We start from the raw sequence: 8,984 nt of genomic DNA on the forward strand, positions 1-8,984 counted from the left end.
TTGCCGTACCGGCGTACCGGGTTCTTCGAACCCGAACCGGTAACTTAGATTATATCCCACAATTATAATTCTAACAGCCATTAATATAGAAAATTTGATATCATTTAATATAGTTCATTTTTCAGTTTAAGTATTATTTCATATATGTTCTCTAATTTTGTTGTAGGAAAACAGTATACAAAGGTACACCTATAAAACACAATTACCTATTTATAGATTTGGCCAAATTTAGATTAACTTAAAGTGTAACTAATTAGGGGACATTACAGTGGTATCAGAGCATGATTCTGCTAGCCTATTGGACAAAACAACTACTTAGTCGGGACTAATTCTTCCAGTCTCTTCTCAAATAAATAAAAAATTGAATTGGTTAGGCCAACATTGCAATCTTATGAGTGTGCCTTTAACTGCTTCATGACTTAAGTGTTTCTTATGTGTTTTGAGCATGCCTACTCCATGGGTGTTTTATATGTACACTTTCCTCATGTATACCTTGTGCTTGCACCATGTCTATCATGTGTCTAGCATATGTGTTTTATATCTTATGTGTATTTGTGTTACTTCATGAATGAGATGTTTTCAGATGTCTATTCCATGAATACCTCTCTCTTGTATGCTTCATTATCGATGTTTCTTTAGCATGTCCACTCCACAAGTACCTTTCTCATATATGCTTGTACCTTTTGTGTATTTATGTATTACTTCATGGTTTACATGTATGATTCATGTCTTGCATGTATTCATATGTATGGTTCGTGCTTTACATAGCTCATTCATGCCTTGCGTGCATTACTTCATGCCTTGCATATAGTCATGTATGTTGCTTCTTGGCTTACATGTATCCATTATTTCATGCCTATGTGCACTTCATGTCTTATGGTACTTATGTATACTTTCTTCAGGCCTTAAGTGAATTCATGTGTATAATTCATGCGTACACTTCATGCTTTACATGTATTTGTGCCTTATGTGTATATTCTATGTTTTGCATGGATGCTTCTTGCCTTATGTAATTAATTTGTATACTTTTTACTTTACACCTTACGTGTATTCGTGTGTATGACTCATGCCTTATGTATTCATCCATATGCTTCATACTTGATGTATTGGATTCATTCATAAAGTGTTTCTATATACCTTTCTCATGTATGCTTCTGCCTCTATGTGTATTGCCTCCCATGTGTTCATCCATGGATGTGCTTTGTATCTTATGCAATTGTTTCATGTACTTTCAGCATGAATTCTTTTTGTTTTGAACGAATGCCCCTTATCTTACATGTTTCAACGTGATTGAATATGCTTAGTTATTCCATGAGTATGCTTTATGAGTACTTATAAATGGGGTGATTTTTTTAAATCACCTGGGCCCTTCTTTATGCAAACATGGGTTTCATACTCCTAATAACATGGGAAGGACAACATAGGGATTACTGAAACATGACGATACTATGAAAATCTATAGGATGGAAGAATGTGTAAGAGTAATATAGGAAGGAAGAATGTGTAAGAATACAATTGCTCAAACCATGAGGTGATAATATAAGAACTTGATGAGTATAGAGATTTTGCCCATAAATCATCATAAGAGGAGAAAGGAAACATGTTGAGAATGAAGTCAAACAAAGATAAGATTAGCCATGTTCAATTTATTCGTGATATATTTAATACCAATCTACCACCTAAGTTTACCAATACATCAATATCCAATCATAACAATCTATATGGTTACAGACTGTACGACACGAAGGAGTTATACCAGACTTAATTAATTGAGATTTTATTCATTACCCACCTCTATTTGGTAGCAATGATGTCAGTGACATTCCCTGTGCCCACCTGAAATTTCTCATTGACTAAACATTTTCCAATATTAATACATACTCTTTATGGATGTTAAGATTAAGCCAAGTTATTATTATTAACTTCTCATGTTGTCATCTAGATCAAACATCTTGCCCATTCTCTAATTAATACAACCTCTACATTTTGGGAAATTTATCCCTCTAATTGGGGATTCAGACATATTCATCCAACAAATTATAAATCAATAAATTTAGATATATCTCATATATGTATTCCTCTCATGAACAGTATGTAATGATAGAGTAAAATCATCATTTGTGGTTTCCTTACAATAACTCCTGCAATCAGAAGTGATACTCAAAAATAGTATTTATCATTTCTCAAACTGCTTATCACAAATTTTTATGTTCAAAATTTGTACCAAGCGTGACTGAACATAATCATCTACCACGATATCAAACCCCTTTACAAATGTTATAGCATTTTATCATCTCTCGAGCAATGGTGTTAGGCTAAAACTACCATACAAAACAACAGTATTCAGCGAACAAATTTCTAAGGGCCCCATTCTATAAGGCATAGTCAGCATGATAATCTCACAATTAAGGTGTTAGGCTATAACTACCATACTAAAGCTCTATAATTTGTTTATGTAAGTTTTAAACTAGGTCTATTTTCTTCTTTGTTTCAGTATGCTAGTGTTCTTCAGCATTTTACTTGGCAGAGATGAATATTTATGCTAATTTAAATAATAAATCATTTTTACTTTGAAAATTTTCTTCGCTTCTCATTGATCTATGCTTTTTGAGTCATGGATACTTGAGACTTTTGTTTATTACAATACATCCGTCATTCTATGCTTTTTTATGTAGATCATTGTGGATTTCTCATTTATCTTGTAAAAGCCTCTAAATTATTTTGATTTCTTTTCTCAGGTGCATAAAACTGCTGGTCCTTCGAATCAGACAAAGAGCATGAACGTGCAGGTAACCGATAGAGTTCTCAGCTGCTCTTTCCAAGAAATTTGTACTCGTTACGTTGTCAAATATGTAGGCATCTTTCATGATTAAATTTGTATGCTGAAGTTGCTTATACTGGCAGTCACATACATCCACTCCACCTCATTCTACAAGAAACAGGACAAATTCTGTCAATTTAGAGGATTATGAAATAGATAACATAGACACAGAGGATGCAGATCTGATGGTAGGTTTTTCTCCAATCTCCATTGTTTCTAGTTTTTGTGAAGATATAACTTCTCTTGCCCAATACTTTGTTGCATAATATTATAAGTTTGGGTATCAATGGCTGCAGAGACAAACATATCGGCCAACTACTATTAAAGTTGAGAATAACCCTAGCCAGGATGAGCAGTCCAGTCCAATGCAAGAGAAGAGGACAAGAGATACTATATCTTTGCCATGGCGAGAAGGACTTTGGCCGCAAAAGTCAACCATCCGACATTGTTCTCAAGATTTTGAAGACTTGGAATACACAGAGGAGGAAGATGATAGAAATAAAGGGGAGGCTGGGGCTAGAGGAGAGGAAGATGAAGTTGAGGAAGAGGGTGAGGAGGGTAAAGAACAAGAAGGAAGGAGAAGGTATGCTCTTTGAAATCGCACTGAGGTGAGGAGGTTTTCTCTTGAAAAAGAAGACAAGCAACGACTGCAATTTCCACCATGTAAAGTACTGCATAAAGGAATGGGAATAAAAAATGCACGTGATGGAAGATGAGGTGGCTCAAGGGCGGAAAAACATCATTGTGCACAAAGAGTTGATGATTTAGATGATTCTCTTCTTGTGGATGAGATGGATTAGGGTCTTGTTGGTTCCTCATCATGGATGCATGTGGGAAATACAAACTCTGGTCAGCAATGGGTTTGTGGCGGACTTGACATCCATAACGCAACTGCATGGGGTTTGAAAGTTGCAGCATCTACATGGGGACACCAAGGTGATACGTTTGGTTATGGAGGTGTAGGTGCACAACCTGTTGAGCCTAGTTCAAAAGGTGGAGCTAACATTCAACCCTTGCAAGTTGATGAAACAGTGAGTTTTGATGATATTGGAGGGCTTTCTGACCACATTGATGCATTGAAAGAAATGGTTTTTTTCCCTCTTCTCTATCCTGATTTCTTTGCAAATTATCACATCTGTCCTCCAAGGGGAGTCATATTGTGTGGTCCTCCGATAACTAGAAAAGCATTGATTGCAAGGGCTTTAGCATGTGCAGCTTCCAAGGCAGGACAGAAAGTAAACTTTTACATGCGAAAGGGAGTTGATGTGCTCAGCAAGTGGGTTGGGGAAGCTGAGCGGCAGCTGAAATTACTATTTGAAGAAGCACAAAGGAACAACCATCCATAATATTTTTTGATGAAATAGATGGTCTTGCCCTAGTGAGGTCTAGTAAACAAGAACAAATTCACAATTCTATTGTATCTATGCTTCTTGCTCTAATGGATGGTCTAGACTCTAGAGGTCATGTAGTGCTTATTGGAGCGATAAACAGGATTGATGCTATTGATGGAGCTCTTCGACGGCTTGGTCGATTTGATCGTGAATTTGTATTTTCCTTACCCGATTGTAAAGCAGGAGCTGAGATATTAAAGATCCACACAAGAAAGTGGAAGAATCCTTTATTAAAGGAATTAAGAATGGAATTAGCAGCAGCTTGTATGGGGTATTGTGGTGCTGATTTAAAATCTTTGTGCACAGAAGCTGCAATTAATGCTTTTCATGAGAAATATCCTCAAATATACACTAGTGATGATAAGTTTGTCATAGATTTGGATTCTGTGAAAGTAGAGAAGCATGATTTCTTGGAAGCTATGTCTACTATTACTCTTGCTGCCCATAGAGGTGCAACAGTACAGTCAAGGCCATTGTCCCTAGTAATAGCTCCATGCTTACAAGGACATCTAAAAATAATCAGTGATTATATTTCTGACATCTTCTATGTAGTGGCCAATGGTGATAAAAAAGATTCGCTGAATGACAGTTCTCGCCATCTTGCCAAGTTACTTGGATTTCCTATGGTTCTTCCATTCCTTTTGTTTACAGACCAAGACTTCTACTTTGTGGGAAGGAGGGTGCTGGCTTGGTACGGTTCGAAATTGCTTTCATAGATGTTTACACATCTATAACATGAGTCTGTTTTTTAAAACTTTTGAATTGGCTGGCTTCTAATCTAGCTACATTTCTGAATGATGCTATATTTCTACTTTTCTTGCCAGGATCACATTGGCCCTATAGTTTTACACGAATTAGAGAGGTTCCCTGTGCATTGTCTTGGGCTTCCATCACTTTTGTCCGACCCAAGTGCATGGACCCCTGAGGAAGCACTAGTACACATTGTGGGAGAAGCAAGGAGGACTACTCCCTCTATCTTGTATCTGCCTCAACTTCAACTTTGGTGGGAGACGGTGTGTATATCATTACATTAGTACACTTATACTTTTAAAGCTCTACGCCTTTGGGATTTCCTATGATATATTTGAAATCTCTTTGTTTTTATTGCTAGAGCTTCCTAAAATGACTATATATCTGATTTTGTTTGTTTCACTGAGCTTCATAGGCCCATGATCAGCTAAGAGCTATTCTACTATCTATCTGGAAGAATTGCCATCAGACCTTCCTTTATTACTTCTTGCAACCTCCTCTGTACCCTCTGATGAATTGGATGGAGAAGCTGCATCCTTGTTTGGTCGTCGCTATATGTATGTATCAAGGACATCATTGTCTTAGTTTTTGTATTTTTTCTGCTTAGTTTGCTCAAGATTATGCTAAGGCATGTGAATCCTTTTCTGTATAGCATTGAGTACCAGGTACCTCATTAGCTTTTGACTCTGTATAAATTGAATTTGTCATTGAATTGAGTGTACATGAATTCGATGGTATCTGGTACACCTTGAATGCATTGTAAATTTTATTTTGGTTTAGTATAATAGAAGGTAAAATCCTGAATGGATTACATTCTTTTGCTTTATGTGTAGTTACCAAGTAGAAAAACCAAGTTCAGATGACAGGTGTAGATTCATCTCGCAACTGATTGATGTTTTTCTTACTATCCCTGATCAACATTGGAGGAAAGTTTTGTGTTATTTATGTGAAAGGTTAGGTGGTGAAGTTTGACCATGGTGGTAAGCATAAATATCATGATACTAGGGTGAATAAGGAACAATAAATTGTCATATATGTTCAAAATTAGGGACATTGTGTGGGTATTAATAATTTCTCAACAAGAACTTAGAATGTTGACTATTCTATGGCATATCCAAGACACATTCAATTATGGCTATAGTATCATCAACTAGATTGTTTTTCCAACTAGATCTGCAAGAAATTATTCTGGAAACTATTTGCCATGTATTTGTAGGTGATCAATTCACCATATTTTGTTTGATATTCATCATTAACCTTTTTTACTATTAGTTTAGAATAACCATAAACAAGGATGTGTTGGATATTCCATTGAATTGTTATATTAAGACCAACAAGAAAAGCTTCATATTCAACAACATGGTTTGCACATGGAAAGCTAAATCTAAATGCTTTCAACATGGAATTTCCTTGAGTATAAACAAGATTCAAATGCTTGCTCCATGACTAGTACAAGAACAATCGAGACATAACTTCTATATAGAGGGCTCTTCAATAGTAAAGATAGATTCATCAAGATTATCTATAACGAATGGATGATTATCTATAAGAGGTGCCTTAAATAATTGATCCATAGAAACCTGTGAGATTTTGCCAAGATCAAGAGCTCAATGAAATGTACAAAATAGAGACATAATATGGGACAAGAATAAACTGTATTCTCATCAATAGAAAATGATCAATAATAACAATTCAATAGTTACATACAATGTAGATGAGCTTGCTTATATAGGCAAGGCTAGGGATATGTGAGCACACAAACATGACATGTGGCTCAATAAGAAACAAGGGTAGGTAGGAAATAGGTGTGGGTAGGTAGGAGAAATAATATAATAGTCCACATGAGGTGGATCACCCACTGAATGTGGAGTGTAACAACAAGAGTGGAGTGTAACAACAAGATCAACACCATGAAAGGTGGAATTTCTCCTACACACACTATCCCAATGTGGCACAAACACCCAAGTGTCTCATACTCAAACTACTATGAGACACATTTCCTAGGTAAACTTAAGTAAAGTGTAATAATATCCATGATGAATAATTATTTACACCAACAAAACCTATGCTTTAATTTCTTTTTTATCTTAAAACTTACTGTCAAATTCACCTAACAACGTTACCCTCTTATCCATATTAATTGTAAGAGAAGTTTTGAATAAGAGGCATTTGAATGGATCCAATTAATAAATGAGATTTGCTTGGTGACTAAGCATGTAATGTCACAATTTTTGTGTACAAAAAAGACTACTAAACATTACTGTTCCATAGAAATATAGGAAAGCTCATTTTTCATGAGTGTTTGATTGATAATAGATTGTTTTCTCACAATCTTTTTTATCATTTTGTGCTAAGAGTGTGCCCAAGGAGACTAATATAGTTGATATGTAGAAGTATGTGATTATTTTAATAGGAGACATAAGAACCATTGGTGATGCAATATAGTCTTTGATATGATCAAAATATTCTTAGTAGGATTCATTCCATTGAAACCCACCATTTTTCTTGAGAAGGTGGGGAAATGGTTGACATTTGTAAAAAGTTGTGCTATTAATCTTCATTTGGCTAGTAGCTTTCCTTGAAGTCAATTATATTATTTTAAAATTTTAAAGGGGTGGCATATCCATGATAGTTGCAAACATAGAAATATAAAAATCTATATATCATTGAGATATAATAAAGATCAAGAGTTTTTTGATGTTATACCAAAAATACATTTCTTGGAATTATATATATATATATATATATATATATATATATATATATATATATATATATATATATATATATATATATATATATATATATATATATATATATATATATATATATATATATATATATATATATATATATATATATATATATATATATATATATATATATATATATATATATATAAGGATTCAAATATAAATTCAAGGACATGAGTGGTATTCCCTTATTTTCTATTTTCCCATTTGAAATATCGTCTAAATAAACTTCCACAATTTCTATGGAGCATGTCATGAAATGTAACTATCATTGCCCTCTGATAAGTAGCTCCCACATTTATCCATCTAAAGGTGTCACTTGATAGAAAAAGATACCTCAAGGGAATTATGAAAGAAATTTTGTGTTGGTCTATAATAACAATTCAAATATGATTACAACTCAAAAAACTATCCACAAGTGATAGCATTTTATAACTAGCTATGAGATCAATAATTATGCCAATGTTGGAAGGATGAAAATCATCTTTTGGGCAAGATGCAATAACATATTTGAAGGCTATACATATGCATATTCCTTTTATCTTTTTTGACATGAATTATAATGGATATCCATTCAAGATAGTCAATTGGGAGTATGAAGTTAACATTTAAAAGTTTTTGTAGTTCTTCTTTGACTAGTAGGGCAATTTTAGGATGCATATAATGTAGTTTTCCTTAATTGAAACTTAGAATTAAAAAAGCCATGCATGGAGGTGAACCAAAATACAAGGGTTAAATCCAAACATGTTAGCATAGGACCAATAAAAATATATGAAATGTGCTTTACAAAGTTGATGACACTCTGTGTTCTTTTGGAGGATTTTAAGATGTAAATATATAGATTATTTTTTATCCCCAAATTTTTATGAATACTAAGAGGTGGCGGGGGAGGGGGGGTGAATTACTATGCCCAAAATTTTAACAAAACTCTTAAGCAATTTTACTGCAGACCAGTATAGTAGTCTAAACAATAAACCGATTAAAACACAAACAAGCCTAATAGAGAATAGAGAATTCACCCACATAAGAACAATCACCATAACACAAGATATTTTGACGTGGAAACTTAAATGGGAAAAACCATGGTGAGTAAAACTCACAAGTCAACTATCTGCAGAATAGTAACCAGACCGGTTAAGGTCAGATCGGTTAAGGTCAGATCGGTTAAGGTCAGACCGGTTAAGGTCAGACCGGTTAAGGCCTTACAATTTTCTTCATCAGAACAGATCTTGTTAGGAATCCAGATCTTTGTTAGGAGATAAGTCTTGT

The sequence above is a fragment of the Cryptomeria japonica genome, chromosome 2 (genome assembly GCF_030272615.1).
Source record: "Cryptomeria japonica chromosome 2, Sugi_1.0, whole genome shotgun sequence".
In the NCBI taxonomy this organism is placed as follows: Eukaryota; Viridiplantae; Streptophyta; class Pinopsida; order Cupressales; family Cupressaceae; genus Cryptomeria; species Cryptomeria japonica.